This window comes from Euprymna scolopes, chromosome 39 (genome assembly GCF_053919585.1).
Source record: "Euprymna scolopes isolate OS-2025 chromosome 39, ASM5391958v1, whole genome shotgun sequence".
Lineage (NCBI taxonomy): Eukaryota > Metazoa > Mollusca > Cephalopoda > Sepiida > Sepiolidae > Euprymna > Euprymna scolopes.
In genome coordinates this window covers 33,715,007-33,737,065 of record NC_136520.1, presented here as the reverse complement: position 1 = coordinate 33,737,065, position 22,059 = coordinate 33,715,007, and the positions used below count along the sequence as shown (strand labels likewise).

General features: G+C 31.1%; 1 protein-coding gene across 3 annotated transcripts in view; it reads left to right on the top strand.

Moving 5' to 3' along the window:
- The window catches only part of LOC145263728 (nostrin-like), a 605,851-nt gene that overhangs the window by 102,002 nt on the left and 481,790 nt on the right, over window positions 1-22,059 (top strand). The gene's annotated exons all lie outside the window — the stretch shown is intronic.

Genomic DNA, 22,059 nt, shown 5'->3' with positions numbered 1-22,059 from the left:
TTTTTTTTTTACTACAAAAAAACAAAACTTTTAATTAAATATTCTGTTTACACAAAAGGCATTTATTTATGCAATCTAAAACCAAAGATGGGTAGGTTCAAATCATTTTACATGCTAGCTGGAATAGCTTTTGCAAATTTACTTTGAAACTAACCCATCTATCAGGTCTTTATCCCTCTTTCAAGTCCATCCTTATCACTACCTCCCATGTTTTATTTGGTCTTTCCCCGTGAACTGAACCTGCTACCTCAACTGTTCTACATCTACTAATCCAATCCCTCTCATCCACTCTTTCAACAGAAAAGCCAAAAAAAAGTCTTTTCTGCACAGAGAGAGGGGGGGGGGCAGAACAGAGGGTGCATTATAACATTACAATACATTCTGACTTCGAATTCCTTATAAAAACATGATTATCAACCAATGTCACTCATAAGAAATTATATATTTAATGACATAATTAAACAAGTTCAAATGTATTTATAGAATAAACTTAAAACTAATATTTTTTCATAAGTACTCAATATTAGGTAGAGGTTTCAAGACATTTAGTTTGGCTTATGTGACTGCAATTGCGTTTCAGCAATTCATCAGAGCTATTATCGTTTTTGTGTTTTTGTATAGGGCATAACTACGTTGACACACCAGTTCCCATTAGATCACTGAAGTTAAGCGACAATAAGCCTGGTCAGTACTAAAATGGGTGACCTTTTCAGAATACTAGTTGTATGTTTTCTCCGTTTATCTCGACATTGTTTCCAATCGTCCTGGTCTTCTCCTTGCCACTGGACTCAAACAGTGCTGATTCAGGAAAGATGTGGTTGGTAATTGCGCAACTCTTGCCTCACAATTACATGCACAGTTACCCTTACCAGAGGGTATCCATTGTCTTTTGAGACTAAATGGAAATATTGATGTTTGATTTTGTTTTTAAGTTCCTGTTTGTTTTTCTTGTCTACGCATTGTCCGAATTTATTTTTACGTAATTATTTGGAGTTTTGATGTATAATCATTGAAATACAACTGCAGTTATGTAAACCAAATTAAATGTCTATATAATAAATATTTATTTAATATATATATATATATATATATATATATATATATATATATATATATATATATATATATAACAAATACTTACACAATGTGTTACAAGAAGACTTTAAAAGACACTTTTCAGGACAAAAAACATACATTTTAAGATGTACAATCAGTTTCATTGAAAATCTTTTTAAAACCAAAGTAAATAGGACAAATTTTTTAAGCATCCCTATTCTAGAGTTGAACTTGTGTTTATTAGAAATTGTAAAGCATGTATGACACTATTCAAGTCTCCATGAAGTTTTTCTCACATGAAGCCAAAATTATTTTCAGCCACCCTTCACAAGCACAGACCTAGGCATGTGGTTAGGTTTGTAGTCAATAAGTTTAGCTTTCCAAACCATATAGGGTTTATCCACATCTAACTTACATTTTTTTAGCTAGAGCACCAGCGAAAAATGGGCCTAAATTTGTGACAAATATTTCTAAAGCAGTCAGAAAAAAGTAATATTTCAAATTTCACTTACCCAATACACAAAATAAGGCATTCAAGCAAGAGAGTATCATATGGAGATTGAATTCAGCAAAAAAAAAAAAAAAAAAAAATACACCAAAAATGCTTATTGGGGATTTGCCATGCAAGATTGTACATTTTCGTCAGTGACAATTTTTTTTTTTTTTTTTTCTTTTTTTTTTCAATTTTTTCCAAATTTGGCATTTTTTTAGATTTTAAAGGCCCACAGAGTCTAATGCATACATGAAGTGTGAAATATTAGTCACTCTGATACAATATACCATCCACTGATCAGAAACATCAGTTTTATCAAAATCTGATGCAAAGACGAAAAGTTACAACTAATTTTGTAGAGAATGTTGGCTTTTGAAGTTGAAAATAATTTTTTATGATATATTAAATCACAGGCTCTAAATAAGTCTGAATAAAAAAATCCAACTCATAGAAAAATTTCCAATTGGCATTTATGACAATATGGATGATTCAATTTCTTATTAGTATTGAAATTCAAACTACACATTAATTTATCATCTAGGTGAAATTTTCTGAAAAAGTGCACTTTTCGTGGTGTGTAGGCTCGTAAAATGCTGAAAAACCCATGAATTATGTCCAAAACAATGTACCCAATCACAGAATTGAAGCTCGGTGGAGAGACTCTCACAGTATATACTACTTAGACATATTCTACATTTGTTATGATATTGACGTTAGATTGTTTTACTAGATTGAAAACAAGAGTTGAATTGTTGTTCCCTTTACTTCATGCTGTTATTGTGGTACAACATTATCAAAAGGCCATTTTGATGATAGTTCACATTCAAATGTCGTATACAGTTCAATGGGATCAATTAAGTGGCACTTACAACACCGCTTCTCTGAGCAGAGAGATAAACTGATTGTAAAATGGGTTGGTGAGGCAAACTACAATCAGAAACCTGTCTATCATATCCAGGAACTCAGTGAAAACTTAGGTGATGCTGCACTGGTTTCAAAATCGAAGCATATCATGCGACAGTATAACATTGCCTTAGGGATGAGATTGTCATACATTGCTTGATTAATGGTTTTTCTTTGTAAAGTGACTTATCTGTATGATCATACATGTTATTTCTGAATTTAATAATCAGTAAATCTTCCAGCATCTTTAAAAAAGTATCTTATTTTTAATTTCAATTTTTAGGTTCCTAGTAAAAAAAACAGTACAACGATTATGGTTTTATATTCGGGGAACCAGTCAAAATACTAATTTTCAATTTAGTGATCTGACACTGTGAAAATGCTCGAATATCTCTAAAACTAGACCAGGTTTTGTATTTTTAACAGTTTTTTCGAATTCCCCATTAAATTTTGACAAAGAAAAATGGTATGACAAGTCATATAAGCTTACTTTGAAAAAATGATCTAAATTGACCTCCATGAGAAAAACTTCTTCATAGAGACTTGAATAGTGTCCTACATTTATAGTAGATTTTTTATTGATTGGACTAGTTATTTTATTAGTAATAAAACAAAATTTTTGTTCAAAAAGATCCCCTAAACTTATTCCATTATATCTAAAAAAAAAAAAAAAAAAAAAAACTCTTAATGTGGGCGCATGAATCTTTGCAAAACAATGATACCAAATTTATTTTAACTCAATTAACCACCAAATTATGACCATTTAAAGTTTGTTGGAAATGAGAAAATTTGCCGTTTTTGTACTATTGACCTAGAAACCAAATTCCACAGTGTATGAATAAAAATGTAAGATTCAAACCAATGAAAAGTCTTTACAATTTATTTTCATAGCACGATTAGCCACTTATTTTAAAACAATTTAAAATTCGTTAACCCTCATCTTGAAAGATTCCCAAGTTTGACAAGATACATTTGAAGAAGGTCAGAGGTTACACCAACAAAAACATTGAAGATAATCCAAAGAATCTAAATAATACAAATAAATATTTGGTTAAATCAATAAAAAAAAAGAATGCCATAAATTCACTTGGAAAAAATGTCTTATTTACAAACAACACTAATACTTCAGTCAGTTGCTGCTGATGCTTGCATTTGCTTGAATATATACTGAATTATCTCTCTTTGTTTTACAGACAAATAACTATATATTCATCGATATTGAAATATAGTAGTTATCTCAAACAAACTTTTTTTTTTTTTCATTATATTTAAAATATTTGAAATGTGGGCGCATAAATCTTTGCAAAACATAAACAATGATACCAAATTTATTTTGTTAACTCAATTAGCCACCAAATTATGACTATCTAAAGTTTATTGGAAATGAGGAAATTTACTGTCTTGTGCTATTGACCTAGAAACCAAATTTCACAGTGTATAAATAAAAATGTAGGATTTGAACTAGTGATGGGACGATTCCAATATTTTTCCTGATTCCGATACAATTACCAATTCTGTACTAAATTACCGATTCCGATTCTGATTTTTTTTATAAATCTCTAAATATTTAACTATATAGTTGTATTTTTCTCTTATTACCGAAAAAACAAAAAACAAAAAAAAAACTTATTAAATGTCAAATATTTTCCTAAACGTAAAAATATACTTGTGGGGGACAATCTATCGATTTAGCTTCACTGGTGGTTTAAAATCAATAAATATTTATTATTTTATCATTATTACCAGCAATGGAAGATTTTGCTTTAAACAAAATCAAATAAAAAAAAAAAAGTTGTAAGTATTGTTTTGGCATCGGAAAATCGGTACAAATTTTTCTGATTCTGATATCGGTTCCAATACTCTCAAATATTCTGATTTTTCCGATTTTCGATTCCGATTAATCGTCCCAACACTAATATGAATAAATGAAAATCTTTACAAAAATGCAAAAATAATGGAAATAATAATTATAAGATGAATCCAGCCTAAACATTGGGTTTAGTCCCATTATCGCTAAAAAAACAAAAAAAAAAAACATACAAAAATAAGATAGATGTGCAAATTTGACTGTCCATATTAAGATTCATTTCAACAGCTAACACATTTGATCGTCATAGTTAGTTATATATTGAGTTAGATTGTTCTTTTAATAACACTAGTAAACCAATAAAACAATCAGAATTGGATCATTGGTAGGTTGTAACATACTATGAACATTAAATTATTAGTATATATATATATATATATATATATATATATATATATATATATTTATTTTTTTTTTACTATAATAATTAAATACCTACAGACACTAGTGTTTCATCCTTTCGGGATTCTTCAGTGCAGGGTGTCACGATTACTATCAGTCGAACGATTCGAACCCCGCGACACGAGACATCTCTGGCTCGATTAGCGGAGGCCGTATCCATTCGGCTACCATTAACCGTGTGAAATAGTGTTGAATTTTAAACATTTTAATTTAAATGTTCATTACGTCAGACAGACAGTGATCAAATCGTTATACGATGATCTACGCATAAGAGCTAAATTGACCGACTTTTAATTCAACTGAAAGTGCTCAACGATAAGAAATGAATTTCTTAAAGGGGCTGTCATAATTATTTTTTTTACTATAATAATTAAATACCTACAGACACTAGTGTTTCATCCTTTCGGGATTCTTCAGTGCAGGGTGTCACGATTACTACCAGTCAAACGATTCGAACCCCGCGACACGAGACATCTCTGGCTCGATTAGCGGAGGCCGTATCCATTCGGCTACCATTAACCGTGTAATGAAATAAAAATTACAGTTAAGTTTACTAAAATGATCCAAGATGGTAAAACTAAAGTATATTATAAATATTAAAGAATTAATATTTATAAAGTAATCTCAACCAGATGTAAAAGCTTGATAAAACCAAATTGGAAATAGAGCTTATAATAAGAACAAGTAGTTAAAAAACACTTTGAAAAAGAGTTAAAAACATATTTAATTTTAAAAAGGAAGCACAAAATAAGTGGATAGTCCTTAATCCGCAGAGTTTCGAAGAAATACTTTCCTTCTCATCAGAGGGTAGGATTTAGCAAAATACGGGATCGGATTTTGCTTGCAAGCTAAATCCTACTCTCTGATGAGAAGGAAAGTATTTCTTCAAAACTGTGGATTAAGGACTATTCACTTATTTAGTGCTTCCTTTTTAAAATTAAATATGTTTTTAACTCTTTTTCAAAGTGTTTTTTAACATGTTTTATTAACTACTTGTTCTTGTATGTGTGTATATATATATATATATATATATATATATATAATAGGACAACAGCATTGGTATTATCGAGATGTCTCCTCTTGTGGAATTGAACTCTCTCTTTTCCTCTTACGCATTAAGCTATATATATATATATATATATATATATATATATATATATATATATATATATATATATATGCATAAATATCATTTTATATTAGTAAAAATTTTCCTATCAAATGACCTCCTGGATAAAATTGTCTCTGAGATGGGTATATTTGCTGATTACACCATGCTCTATAACAGGCACGAGCGGAAAACAAGTAAATACCTAAGGAAATGGCAAAAACACTAGAGGAAGACCTCCCATCTGTAGTGGAATGGGAGTAAAAATGAGTGGTCACGTTCAATACTGCCAAGACTAAGCTTGTTTCCTTCAATAATTACAAGAAACCTTCTCTATCACTAATAGCAACGTCCAAAGACACGTTACCTGAAAGTACTTCTTTTAAACTCCTGGACCATGTTCAAAAGAGTCGCCAACCTGATAGGTCCTGAACAGTCATCTAAACTTCAACCCCTGTCCCATCGACAAAATGGTGCATCCCTCTGCCGTTTCTACAAGTATTTTAATGGTGAATGCTCTAATGAACTACAAGCACTTGTACCCCCTCGATGTAAATACCCCCGACAGACCCGAGCTAAATCCCACCCCTACACAGTAGAGATCCCTGGTTGTATGAAAGCCTTCTAATCTAATAGTTTCTTCCCTAGAACTGCTAGACTTTAGAATTCCCTTCCGGGATTCTGCTTTCCCAATTGTACTGACATGCAGAAGTTCAAATGTAATGTGAACAGACATCTTGTTGCTCATTTCTCTTCATAATATTCCTATATAGTAGCCGATAGTAGCCCCTACTTCAAAGTGGGACTGTTCCTTGTTCGTGGTGAAAATTGAATTAAAAAAAAAAAAAAAACTATTTAAAGCTCAGATGCAGTAAGTATCAATTTGATTCTACAGGCCTGTGAAAGTTAAAGATGTGCCTCCCCCTCAAAAAAGAAAAGATCCAACTCTTGAATTGTATTAGTAATTCACTAAAACTCACAAATAATCTCAACTGAATAACCAAACCTGAGCAATGTAAACTGTCTGACTTACAGCCTCGTCTTTGTCTTAGATTACAAAGTTGCTCCTTTTTTATCTTCCTTTCTGGACTGGCACAAAAACGTTATTAGTTTGCAAAGCAATACGCCCTTGACCATTGCTTTTGAAATCTGAGAGTTTAAGGTTCACCTTTGCATGCAACCACTCTTTTTTTTTTTTTTTTTTTTTTTTTTTTTTTTTTTTTTTTTTTTGCAATGGACAAATGCCAACCATAGCTACTTATCCTGCAACCTCTCCACCCCATCACCACATCCTTGTCACTTGTAACATTTTCACATTTTTTCCTTTTAAAAGTGCTTCTGTTCATGATTAAGAACTTGGTCTTGAAGTGGAGGTTGCAAAAAATATAGTTGCATTTGAAACAGATTATATTTGAAAATGAGTTCCCTGAACAGAACAGTTTCGCGCCACCTTCATGTCCCCTTAGAAAGACTAAAATCAAGATATAAACCTTATGTCTAGAAAACTTGTTCCAATTTTGATCAAAATCCATTAAATGCTTTTTTTTTTCTAGAAAAAACCTAAAATTTATGGCTTAAGCTTAAATGGTCTTAAGAAAAACAAGTGAAGCATGCATGGTCCCCCGTGAGTGCACAGTGAACGAGGCATAAAAAAATGACTAAGTTCAGCATTTCCCCTCCCCCCTTTAGCCCCAAAAGTCACCAGGGGATGTCAAATCCTGGTGAAAATGAAGAAACGGTGCAGTTTTAGGCCTTAACATATGTAAATTTGAGTTCTGCACCATGCAAAAATAGAAATGACTAAGTCCGTCTTTCCCCCCCCCCCTCTCTCCTATTTAACCCCAAAAGTCCCCAAGGCCTTAACATATTTAAATTTAAGTTCAGCACCATGCAAAACTGCTAAATAGACATACACAGAAAATCTTGGACAAATATGGTAAAATAGTCCCAAAAATGAAGTACTTTTATTATCCCTAAAAGAGCCCTTTGGGTACACCCAAGAGTTATCATGAAGTATAGACAAACAAAATTATATAGAAATCAGTTAGTTACAACTTTTCAGAAAGTTTTATAAAAATCCAAGGCACCCTCTGGGGGGGGGGGGGCAACCGGAGTTTTACCGGAAAATTTTTCTGTTACTTTTTTACTCACATCATGTTTAATATTTGTGCAAAATTTTTAAAAATTCCAAGGCGTAGTTATTGAGAAAAGTGCGGACGGACGAACGGACAAATGTGAATTTACAGGTCCACTCTCCTTTTGTTGAGGGATCAAAAAACAAGACTTAGAAAATCTTGCTTAATTGAAGTCTAATGACTATGGATCAAATTTAATGCAAATCTGAAATATTTTAATTTTCAAATAATGGATTGTGTCCATATTGAAATTTGAGGAATATTTCTGAATTGATGTTTAATAACTATTGTTGTATTCTGGAGAGTGTATATTGTGTCTCTTGTATATGTTATGTATGCGTGTCTACACCCGTGCATTGTCTAGCATTATAAAATGTTTTTCTAATGAATGTGTATGTGTTGAGTGTATATGCATTTGTATATACGTGTGTTTATCTTATCTAGTTTTTCTATTTGTTGAATTGATGTGTGTATAACACTTACGACAGTGCTGATATATTAACAGATACATTATAACAACGGACATGTAACAGAAGGGACAATAACAGTTCTCTGGGGTTGTAACATCAGGCCAATTGGAGGAACATACCTGGTCTGTTTTTGATCTTGTTTGACGGATCCTTGGAAAAGCTGCAAATAAGATTCATCCCATCTTTTCAGCAACTTTATTTACCGATGTTTCCTCATTGCAAAGCTGCATCACTGGTCCTAGACTAACACATTCTGATCCCCTCTACTAGAAGCAATCACTGTCCATAGACTGTCTTTCAACTCTGACTTGTCTACTCTCTATCTCACTCCCAATCCTTGACTAAAAATAAAATCATACATGTTTTTCAAGCTCTACCCTAAGTCCACATCACTTTAAGTGACATCTATGTAAGACTACAGAGGTCAGACCTATTTTTAAATTATTGTTTGTGTTCTAACATTCTTTTCTATTAAAACATTTTAACGTTAATAATTTTATCTGTAAATATTTATTTCACTATAACATTCTATTTTAATCATAATAATCAACGACTAGCATGCCTTTGGCGTTGCCCTGCTAATGTCTAACATTATTATTAAAAAATTTTTTAAAAAATAGAAATTATCTGATTTTTCCCTAGGAACTGCTACTCCTTTGCTTATTTTGTATAAAACTAAATACAAAACATATTGCTTATCTTTATGCCTAGCAACTGTGTCCACAAATCCATAATGATTGGTTAATTAGTTTAAAAGTGAATCCTTTACATTCAAACCTATAAACATATCCACTTAACTTTATATAAGTAGATATATGGAATGGATACAAATATTATAGGACAAAAATTCTCTTCAAACTCTTGCAGGTTTATCTTTTGTTTCTCCACAAAAAATATTGTTTTGCATCAAAATATGTACAGCAAACCTAAACTGCATTAGTGAAAATTTTGCTGCATAAAATCATTCACAGATTTTGTCATCTTAATCTCACATGTGAATTTATGAATTTCTTTTTTCTTTTTGTTGTATTGTAAAAACTGGGAAATGACGAGTTAGTATTAATAAGAAATTTATTGCGTTTTTTGTTTTCTGTTTTTGTCTTTACAATTTTGCTAATATATTTTAATTAAAGTGTTTGTTAGTAATAAGAGTCTTGCTAAGGTTATGGAGAATCTACCTATCTCTCTATCTTCATATATATATATATATATATATATATATATATATATATATATAATTATTATTAAATACCTACAGACACTAGTGTTTCATCCTTTCGGGAATCATCAGTGCAGGGTGTCACGATTAACACCAGTCGAGAAATTTGAACCCCGGCAACAGAAGTCATGTCAGGCTTCATTAACAAAGACCCAAACCATTCGGCTATCGTCAACCACAAGAGATACAGTTGAATTTAAATATTTATTCTTATCAAATGGTTTTAACGTCAGTCAGTGATCTAATCATTATATGACGATCCACGCATATGGGCTAAGTTGGCCGACTTTATTACAACTGAAAGTGCTCAATGATAAGAAACAAGTTTCTTAAAGGGGCTGACATATATATATATATATATATATATAAGTAACTGGTTGACGACCAATCATAAACAACGTGTTTGTTTACATATGAGCGGTAGCAAACTAACAAGTATGAGCCATGTGGATTGTGATGTATTAACTTTAACAAACATAATGCATGCAGAGTTAATCTAAAATATAGACAGAACAGTTAGGGAAAACTTGTTAAAACAATAATTTTTGTATTTTGTTTTGTGTGTAAAGTTTCTGTTTCAGGTAACATTTCTGATAGTGATAACGAGAAAAGTGTTTTCCATGTTCGGAAATAGTATACCATTAATTGAAGAACGGCTGGATTTAACACTAAATTGTTTGTCCAAGTGCCATTCCGTCATTCTGCTGAACTAAGAATTAAAAGGGACTGTTCCATATTATCTAGTGTTAAGCCAACGTAATATTTATGAAACTAATGCATTAAATAAGTGGAATAATTAACCGGTACCTTGTAGTTAAAAAAAAGAATCAGTAATTTAGAGTTTTTTAGGAGGACTAAAATTAAAGAGGGTAAAATATAATTGCTACTATCATTGTAAGATTATGTTGGTGAGAGAGTGATTTAAGGAGGAGAAAATATAATTTTTATGGAAAGGTGTGTATACTTGCTTAGAATGGTGAGTGTAGAAGATTTGCAAAGGCATTGCTTTGTTTGTTTCCTATAGTGTCGGAAATTATAGGAGTAAAAACGTTTCCATTTTATTAATATATATATATATATATATATATATATATATATATATATATATATATACACACACTATAATATTTGTAGATATTAAATATTAATATATATACACTATTAAATATATATACACTATAATATTTGTAGATATTAAATATTATTTTAAACCCACAGACATGTTTCAAACTTATGTTCCCTTCAGTGTAAGACAATGTTAATTACTGCTTGTTAGGCGATTTGAACCCAGTCACAAAGTCGGCCTTGGTTTTATAGACTGGTATTTAACTTCTAAGCTATGAGAAGTGAAGGAAATAAAGTATCTATAGATGCCAAATCAGCATATATAAACAGTATTAAAGGGCCTTTATAAGTATATTTTAAAAATAATCATTTTTTTTAATCTATACTAGTAGGCCACTCGGCATTGCCCGGTTGTAAGATATGCTTAAATATGATAATTTAATTCATGCAGATTATTTGTAAAGACAATTGTCTATCGATTATATATTGAATCTAATGTGTAGTTGTGAGATTCAAACTAAAAAGTATTACTTCAGTGCCATCAGCTGGAATCGAAACCAAAACATTCAACTCTCCACCCTCATTCCTTCGCCTCTAAGTCATGGCCATATATATATATATATATATATATATATATATATATATATATATATATATATATATATATATATATAAAATTCACCCATCATTCCTTTTTTAAAAGATGAAATTACTCTATCTTCGAAGACAAGATACAAACAAGGAAGCCCACAAGCAAACCCGTAGGGTTCACAGAGTTTTATAATTATTAAGATATATATATATATATATATATATAATTAAAATTATGAAGATAAATATTATCTTTATATTAGAATCTATTAAGATAATAAAAAGTTCAATATGCAAGATAGAGCAAATAAACAAACAAGAAAAATTGATGATGAAAACAATTGAATAAATTACAACATTTATTAATCAATAATTTTTCTATTGATCTGCTCTTTTTATTTTTTTGCTTGTCAGGAAACGTGGCAAGAAATTTATCGATTCCCTATGAATTTCTTAGGTATTGGATACTTTAATGTTTTTTTTTGTTTTTTTTATTCAATTTATTATAAACTGACTTTTTGAACTTGAATCCATTCACACCTCATAGATTCTTCCTTCTGGATATTACAGAATATAATTTCATTGGTTGTTTTATCTTAATAATTATAAAATTTTGTTCACCATCCGGGCTTGCTTGAATCTTGTCTTGGATGATCGGGCGATTCTATTTTTTGGAAAAAGGGATGACAAGTGAATTTATATATGCGTATAGGCATGGCTCAGAGGCTAAGCAATGAGGTAGAGAGTTGTATGTTTTGGTTTTGTTTCTAACTGATGGCACCTAAGTCATGTTTTTTAGTTTTGATCTCACTACTATATATTAGGTTAAATATAATAATGAATAGATAATCGTATCTATAATAAATATGTAATCTGCATGAATTAAAATATCATATTTAAGTGTATCTTACGACTGGGCAATGTGTGGTAGCCTGCTAGTTTCTATTAAAAATGCCTTTTAATTCACAAAAGAAAGTTGTTTTTTACATATTTTCAAATTTATGCTAATTGGTAATACATTTTTTACTAATTTTTTATCTTCCATTAAAAAGAGCCTTTCTTGGAAAAAAACTATGGGTTAAGAATTATTCTTTATTTTGATTCTGTATTTGGATATTTGTTAGATTGTAATTCATTCAATTTTTATATTCATCATTAATTTTTCTTGTTTTTATATATATAATATATATATACTTCAGAATAATGAAATGCAATAAATCTACTGGTATGCAAATCGAGTGATTATCGATCTTACAAAATTTTATTGAATGTAATATTTCATATAAGACAATCCCAGCTAAATAAAATTGCTCAATATACCAGATAGAGTAAATAAATCATAATTTAGGAATTTGAATTTTATGATTTGAAATGCTTAAATTTCAAAGAATTTTTATTGTATGCAAAATAAAGAATACAGTTTTAATAACTATTTATTAATCTGTATACATTGTTTTGCATACAATAAAAATTCTATATTTAAATTTAAGCATTTCAAATCATAAAATTTAAATTCCTAAATTATGATATATATATATATATATATATATATATATATATATATAAATCTTTGACAAGGAAAATTGTTTAATTTTCGGAAACTTAGATTGTAATAAATTTTACTTATTTTAAAAAACACAATATTATGATTTTCTATACAAAAAAAAAAAATGATACTCTTAAAAACACTTATGTCTATACCACTGCTACTGATACAAATCAGCCTAACTGCATAATCGGATTGTTCTTTATTACGCTTAAACATTGGACAGTGAAAAAAGAAATGAAAAAGAAAATGAAAAAAAAAAATTGCCAAGAAAAATGTTTAACTTTTGAAAGCTCAAATTAAAATAAATTTTATTTATTTTAACAAACACATTATTCTTATGGCTTCTAAATATATCAAGGTATTGTGTTCGTGTGTGTGTGTCTCTGTGTGTACAACTCTCCTACAGCCCTCATCACTGGACCGATCATGACCAAACCTGACATGATGATGGTCCCCCACTTAGGGGCGGTGCACATGATTTTCCAAAGTAAAGATTAAAGGTTAAGGTATGTATATATACTCTCTTACAGCCCACACCACTGGAGAGATCATGACCCAACCTGACATGATGATGGTCTGACCTAGAGATGGTGCACACCATTTTTTTAACATCAAGGTCAAAGGTTTAGATTGGGACTTTGGTGTACGCTTGGGTACCTTCTTCACCGTTACTCAAGCATACGGCAAAGTTTCATGCAAAGCGCGGGTATCTTTGCTAGTTCTATAATATATCTAAGTTTGCTTGTGTGTTACAGAAATCAGTATGTTAAGAGTCAGAACATTCAAATAAGTTTCAAAGTGTTTAATATTTTGAGGAATCTAAAAACACTATCGAAAATTTCATTTTCTCCAGTAAAAGATCCCAAATGTTATATCTTTCAGCCTGTTATAGGAATGGCCTCGGACATCAGCCATTTGTTTAAAATTTAATTTTTCTTGCATACCTCTCTTCATAATCTTATAGACAGACTGTTAATACTTTCAGAAGTTTTTAAGTGTTTTTTTTTTAATATGAAGCATGGTAAAAAAAATTTAATGACTCAAGCATGCATTTGTTAACCTGTTTGTTTTTTTTTAATAAAAGAAGAAAAACTAATGAACTGTTGAATAATCATATTAATTGCTTTGACTAATTTGATAGTTTCCGTTTTGAAATTTTAATATATAAAATTTGGTTGGATTTTTAATTCATATTATTTTGATTATTCAAACTTCTGTTCTCATCTTGAGTGTGATTTTCACACCGTTTCAGTCTACATAACTTCCGTCCTTCTTTAGGTGTATCTTGTCACACTCGGGAATCTTTCTGTCAAACTCGGGAATCTTTCTGTCAAGCTCGGGAATCTTTCTGTCAAGCTCGGGAATCTTTCTGTCAAACTCGGGAATCTTTCTGTCAAACTCGGGAAATCTACATGGAATTTTTAAGGGAACCCTTGCTCTCATCACATCAGCCATAACTGGTTAGAAGTCCTAAGTAATTCGCAATTGTATTTTTAAGTGTCACCCGTACTGAGGATTGAACTTTCAAGCTCCAGAAGAGTGTAATTTACAACTGACTTTTGTGAAGTACTTTATCTACAAATCTGTACAGATTCCCAAGTTCAACAAGATACACCTGGAGAAGGTTGGAGGTTACATCAACCGAAATATTGTGTGAATAGCATTCCAGATGAGAACACTAGTCAGAATAATCCAAATAATATGAATCGTCAATCCTTATCTAAAAAATTCGGAAACAAATTTTCAATGTCAGACCTAAATAGCAATTAATCTGACAACTTGATATTTGTTTCTGATTAGAATGGAAACATACATTTAGAGTTGAATAAAGTAAGCATGTTATTAATGTTCTTCCTCTTATTTAATCGACCAACAAAAAAAAAAAAAAAAAAAACATTCCTGTGGGGCAAGGTAAAATGTTGCATGCAAGGATAATTTTTGTTTAGAGTTTTCTGCTTCAAAGGCAACAACTCTTATGCTTAATATATGACAGATATTTTATTCTTACTAACGATTTCTATTTTTTTTTAAATCCTTACAGCATATCTTTTATACTAAAAAAAAAGTGTAATTCGTTTTACTTTCCAAAAATAATTATTCCGGCAAGAAAAATTATTACAATGGAAACAATTTTAAATAATGACCTAAAAAAAAAGGGCTAAAAATTAAAGGGATTAAACTCCTGTTTGTACTTTAAAAAAAAGTGAGTTATCCCCCCCCTTTTTTTTTTTTGAGAGTTTTATTTATTTTTCATCTTTTCATGACATACCTTATTTAAACTTAAATGAAATTAATGATTCCCAGGTATATCATTCAAACACTACCGTGTTTGAATATATGGTTAAGTGTCAGTTGTAGTCATTTAGAACTGCTTTAAACTTTACGGCTCACTCATTTTTCGATCAAATTTCAAACAGTTGTTACAGTTTATAGATCACTTTCTCAGCTATATTGTGAAAATAAATTTTCAATTTTCGTTTAGTAAAACAAAAATTATGATGAATTTACTGGTGTTCAAAAGCAGTAAAAAAACATAAGAAGATGAGCAACGTTTTTTCTGACTGGTTTCCATAGCAACCACGTCGCTTCAGCGACTAGTGTTGCTACTAATTCACCACTCTCACGAAAAGAGAAGTAACAAATGAAACAGAGAATGAAAACAGACGAGTGCCGTGCATTGTTTTACATATGTGTGTTATGTTTATGGGGGCAAAAAATAAGACTGAATTCAAAGAACAAGTGAATTTAATGGAAACCTGGAAAAATCATGGATTACATTAGAAAAATGCAAGCATGAAAAGTAATATGGTTAAACTTCAACATGGAAAAGAAAAGGACAAGATGTTATAGCAAAAAATATAATAAATTTATGATTTAAAATATTGCAGCATTAAGAAGTTTTTTTTTTTTTAATTCAATTTAACATGATATAATCAATACTTAATGCTGCAATATTTTAAATTATAAATTTATTATATTTGTTCCTAGAATATCTTGTCCTGTTCTTTTTCATGTTTAAACTTAACCATATTTTAATGCTCGCATTTTTCTATTGTAATATAGATAGTATGCAATATTAATTTTTTTATTTTTTTTTAATTTTTTTTTTTAGATCTATTGCATTCAGTCATGTCTGTAAACACTCGACTAGCTACCACAACTATCAACAATTTCCCTTACTCTCTATTTGTGCTTAAAAATAAACAAAAATTCCATGAACAAAATTTCTTTCTTAGGAATACTTGTTAGTGGAACACAATATTGTGAGCTGTTTCCCAGCTGACTATAACATGTCTTCAAGTCTAATGTAAAACAAGTTCTTGTTGAGCTTTCCTCTTAAATAATCAAATTCTGTACAATTTCCACCATTACTGATCGTCGCGGTGTTGTCTCACCTGGTGCTCATTAACTCTTATTCTCAAGTTGCTTTGGACCTTGATAAGTGGTGAACACCTAGTAAAACAGATTTCCAGGGTGTAAGGGTTGATAATGTGAACTATATTTAGTTTTATGCAAATGAATCAAAGAGTACGTGGAAGCCCTTTGTGAAAATTCAGACACCTGATTTTTTACTTTTAACAATAGGTATTAAAATTTTTATTTACCTCTTTTTAATCAGGTTAGATACAAAGCTAGGTGCCGTTTTACGAAGCCAGTGCACTAGGATAGATGGACTAGCATTACAAGTTGATTTTTTTTTCTTTTTAGATAATTGTTATTTTATCAACTTGCGTGAAAAGAGCTATGTAAAAGATGCTTAAAACCGTTTGAATTATACAAATACCATCAGTAGTTCAAAAGTTATGAGAATTTTAAGTGCCAAAATTTAGGCTTTTCCGTGGACATTTTTTAGAAAAAGTGGGTTAAATTACGAATCTCAACATTTCAAGAAATTCGGTAATTTCGCCACCATTTATTTATTTTTCAAGCTATTCTCATGAAACTTGGCACTCTTATGTAAAATTGTATGTTCTTTACCCTAAACCATGAATCATAAATTCAGATGTACAAATTTCAATTTTTTTTAAACTGGCGCATGGTATCATACAGTGGGTGTCTATTTATGAACAAAACTAAGTATCATAGTGGTATTTAAATGTAGCTTTATTAAGAATAGGCATTTTCCTGCCTCCTCACCGAAGGAGAGCTTAATCTTGGGTGTAGCCATTGAATGCCTAAAGAGCATTCATGGTCGGTATTTATTACTCCCCTCAAAGAAAAAAAGAATTGAGTAGATATGAATTAATCTCAGAAATAAATCAAAGAAAATTTTTCATATAGATTTTGGATTTCTGTAAAAGATGGAAATTCCCATAGTCGACCAGAACTTGTGCATTTTGGGACCAGTCCAATTTTCAATTTTGTAAATCCTCTCTATCTGGCCCAAAATATACCCCTATTTTCTGAGATGCAACCATAAATCGTACTCTACATGAATCCTCGCTGTAACTTTCACAGTATCAGGATACCAGGAATCCTGATAAACAACAACTATATATTCACCAGTTGATGGTAATTTTTGTCATTTCTGTTGTTGTTTTACTAAAATTCAATTATGTAAACAAAGAAATAAAACGGTAATTTTTTACCTTGTTTCCACTTTAACATTTAAAATGATTACTTTTGTAGGTTTTAGGGTTTGCTGAAAACGAATATTGCATTTAAATTTTCTGCAAATAAGTAGTTTTCCGGATATTAAGCAATGGCATTTCTTATGTTATCGCTGGTGGCCATCTTGGTACGCGCAAGCGCACCTCCGAGAAACTATGCACAAACGTACATACCAAGATGGCCACCAGCAATAATGTAAGAAATGAAATTGCTTAATATTCGGAAAGCTACTTATTTGCAGAAAATTTAAATGCGATATTCATTTCAGCATACCCGAAAACGTTAAAAGGTAGTCATTTTAAAGAAAAATGTTAAGGTGAAAACAAGGTAAAAATTTACAAGATGCATCACAATGAAATTCTTTATCGAACCGCCTAATTATTATTACTATTATTATTATTTAGATATCCTCAGTTCAAAAAAAAAAAAAAAAAACTTGTTCGTTTTACAGATGCGAAAAAATGGTCTTGACAATGAGTTAAAAATAAATTCAAGTTTCGCAATATCTTTTTTATTTAATTGTTAGGTGAAAGTACAGAATAGTTAACAAAACACCCTTCCTTCCTCATATTAAGAATGGGTTTCTAAATGATAACGTTATTATGTCAGCATGGTAGCATAAGTGCACAAGTACCTTTTATTTGTTACTAGCGGGGGTACCTGGCGTTGCCCGGATGTTTATGTGTGTGTATGGGGGGGGGTAAATCAAAACAAAAGGATAAGCGAAGTAATAACCGTTTAAATATTATATAAAAAAAAAACAATGTTAAAACTTCTTTTAAAAAAATCGAAAAAATCCCAAAAAACAAACGTAATGCAAACGAATGATGTTAAAATTTCTTAAAATCGGAAAAACAAAAACAAAAAAAAAAAACGCGAACGTGATGGAAAAAAAAAACAACAACAAAAACGAACGTGATACAAAACAAACCATGTTAAAACTTTTAAGAATCTGAAAAAAAAAAAAAAAAAACTGAACGCGAAAAATGGCATAAATAACCCCGTTTCAATATCGTATTGTTTGGAAATCAAATTTGAAAAACTTGAAAGTAATTTTTTTAAATTGACAAATTCAGAATAAAAAAATCACTTGTCTAATAAGACGAAAGCAGAAAAACAGTTTTCTATTTTTAAGAGAATACTTTAGTCAGTTCAGCACATTATGTTAGCATTAGCACTTAGCGAGCCGTTTTTCTGTTAATTTCTAGAGAATGAGACCATTCTGCACACACAGACAGTTCCTTTTAATCAGTTACCGCTTATGAAGGCCAAAATCTACATGAGGATAAGTATTTGTACTTGACAGATTTCGAGAATGCAAATACCTGCTGTAGAATATTAAATACTTTTTTGTTTTCTTTTTAAATAAGTCAAGTCTAAAAGCCACACAAGGAGAAGGATTTGGACTCTACTTGGCAGATTCAAAAAATTTGTAGAGGTTTCAATTAATCAGGTAAAATAAAAAATAAAAAATCAGGTTACGAGTAAGGAGAAATGAAACTAACAGGAAAACATAATTACAGAACACACACAAGCGGAAGAAGAATTGAAAAGGAGACAGTTTTAGTATCTAACATATCAATTAGGTCGCAATTCTTCTTGGATTCTTTTGATTCGTTCCTTCCCGAAACTGTCATTTCAATCATTTAATGGTTCATGACATTTATATGCATCATCACCGCCATCACTTTTGTGGCCAAGAAATTATTTATATCACCAAATTTCTAATCAATTGCTTCCGGGGAGTCAGCGTGTTCTTTGAAACTAGAATCGTCTGCTATTTTTACCTTTTTGTTTTATTTTACTTCAGTTGAAGTTCTCAGAAATCAAGAGACACCATTTGTGGGTCTAACGCTTGATCTCTATATGAGACACATAGATATCCATAAAATTTCTTGTTTATCTCTCAAACATTGAGTTACTAAAGAAGTTAAAAACATTATTCCCTCTCCCCAATTGATCACTTAAATATGTTAGAGTATATGTTTCTTGTAGTTTCTTGATTTTGCCAGATTCCAGGACAAGAATTCATCTAGTTTTGTGGAGTATCCAGCTTCATGCTGTTACTTGAAGTAACATCATTTGGAGAAGATGCGCTATTCTTCATAAAACCCACTATGGGTTAGCCATACCAAGATCTTGTTTGGGCAGTGAATACTGTGTGATTTTGAATATGTAGTCAGGGTATACTTATTAGGGAAAAGTATTCGCATGCCAGATGGTCCTGACAAACCCTTGTATAGAGAGAGCTTACACACTGGAAGACAGTGTAGTGGTCTAGAACATGATCAAGGTTGAATGAAGGATAGTTGGTAGATATCAGGAGTTAGCACTATAAACGCAGAGAATCTATGAGTCTTAAATAGGTGTTGAAAGAGAGGGATACTTCTTTATAAGTTATTACAGAAAAAGAAAACGTGACATATGCCCAGCCCAAGGGAGGTAACTTCACAAAAACAAAAAAAAACTTTTTCCTTGGAGTTGCCCCCTTCTTGCTTTTTTTTTTTTTTTTTTCCCAACAAAAATATGCATCGATCCTCTGTTTCACAAAACAGTTTTTCACTAATATTAACAATTAGTACAGATATCCCGAAAAATTGAGTCATAGGAAAACCTTTAACAAATATCTTAGTGACCCCCTGAAGATTGAACCTTCTTTATGATCTATGGACCCACTCTCAACACCACGATTTGAATTCTTGTAATGCAGAGCCAACCTCCTTTCCTTAGTAGAGAAAAAGAAGCATGTTTTCAACATTCGAAGAAGGTCGCAGGTTGCAGCAACCGAATCGTTGTGCTAATAACATGCAAGATGAGAATAGTAGTCCGATTAATCAACATGACACAAGCAAGTTATTACATGTTCATGTGTTTTGATGGAGAAATTTCAAAAATCAAGACAAACAAAAGGATGGATTATTAGGACTACCGTTGTCATCTTCAGTGTTATTCTGCCAATGTTTTGTCTAATGTAACTTCCGATCTTCTTTGGGTTTTTCTTGTAAAACTCTGGAATCTTTTTGTCGAATTTGGAAATCTGAGTGGACTTTGGAACAATCCTTTATTTAATCCACAGGAGTAAGTAGCATGCTCTCATTCCGTCAATTATAATCTGATAGAATTCTTAAGTAATTCGTAAGCGTTTTTTTTTTGTTTTTTTAGTATCGCCTGCACTGAGGATGAAACCTTCAACTTCCAGTGGTGTAATGAATAAAGTACTAGGTAAAATTCAGTTCTAAGTGATTCTGTTCTGGAAGTTGAAGGTTCAATTAAGAAAATAATGTTATTTATATATTTTTATTGCCCAAATTTTCTTACATTTTTATATAAAATGTCCTGGCAAGCCAGCTTTAGTTTTTTATTTATTTATTTATTTTTTTGCTTGGTTGTCTCCCCTATGGCCTTGCCAGTCCACTAATATATATATATATATATATATATATATATATATATATATATATATATATATATATATGAAGTAAGAGTATTTGTTGGACAAGTGGAAATCAGCTGTTTTACAGACTGGTATGTGTTGGACGACTTTTAGAAATTGACTTCTAAAGTAATCAAGCTCTAACCAAGTCTACTACTAACCCAAAAACTCAAATCCATTCATTCAATGTGGCCATACTATCGAAGTTTCCTATTCTGTATAAATGTATAACTCCAGATTTAATCTTCATTTAAGTTCATTAGACTTAAACCTGTCTTTAAGACTCACATTACATATCAATCGTATCATTCTCACATGATACTATGGTCGACCTGCAGCCATTAAAGAAGAAAGTAGAAAAACAAGTAAAGTAGAAAATAAATTTATCAATAGACAATGGACATAAATTTGTTCTTAATATAGACAAAGAAAGGTAAGGGTAGATTTAGATTCAGGTGTGACGATAGCAAAAGGACTGAACAATAGATAGAGATATATCTAGTTTTATGATGTTAAGGACTTTGACTACAGTTGGAGATAGATTGTGGCTTTGGCCAAGTTGAGAAAGCTTGGGGAGATGAACTGATGGCAATAGACAAACCCAACCTCGACAGGACATAGATGTGAACCTTAGTATGTAGATACACACATACACGCAGAGTCCAACTGACATATATGTGAATCATTGGCAGCTGTGTTTTTCTTGCATTGTGTTTTGTTTTATTGATTTACTTGTGAACCTGTTAACACCCCATCGATGGTCGCCATGTGAAAAAGATGATGGCATGGCCAGAACTAGAAAGATGAAGACAAAATCTGCAGTTTGTCTGTGGGTGATCACATCGTGTCACACTCGTATCATTTCTCTCCATGCAATGCACGTCCTCAACTGGTCAGGTTTCACTTTCATGCATCACACTACTTACACATTCATGATAGACTCTTTCCTTGGTCAACAGTGGTAACTCTTTGCTGATTGGGGAACATTTCTCAACCTATATACTCAACAAATATTTTATTTATGGACTTTAAAGTTGGTATATAGGGTATTCAAACATGTGGTAAACTTTAAGGGCTGCAAAGGGTTCAAAATTGAAAAATTTGGTATGTCAGTTCCTCGGATTTTTATCTGATTTTCAACTGTTTCACAAATGCAC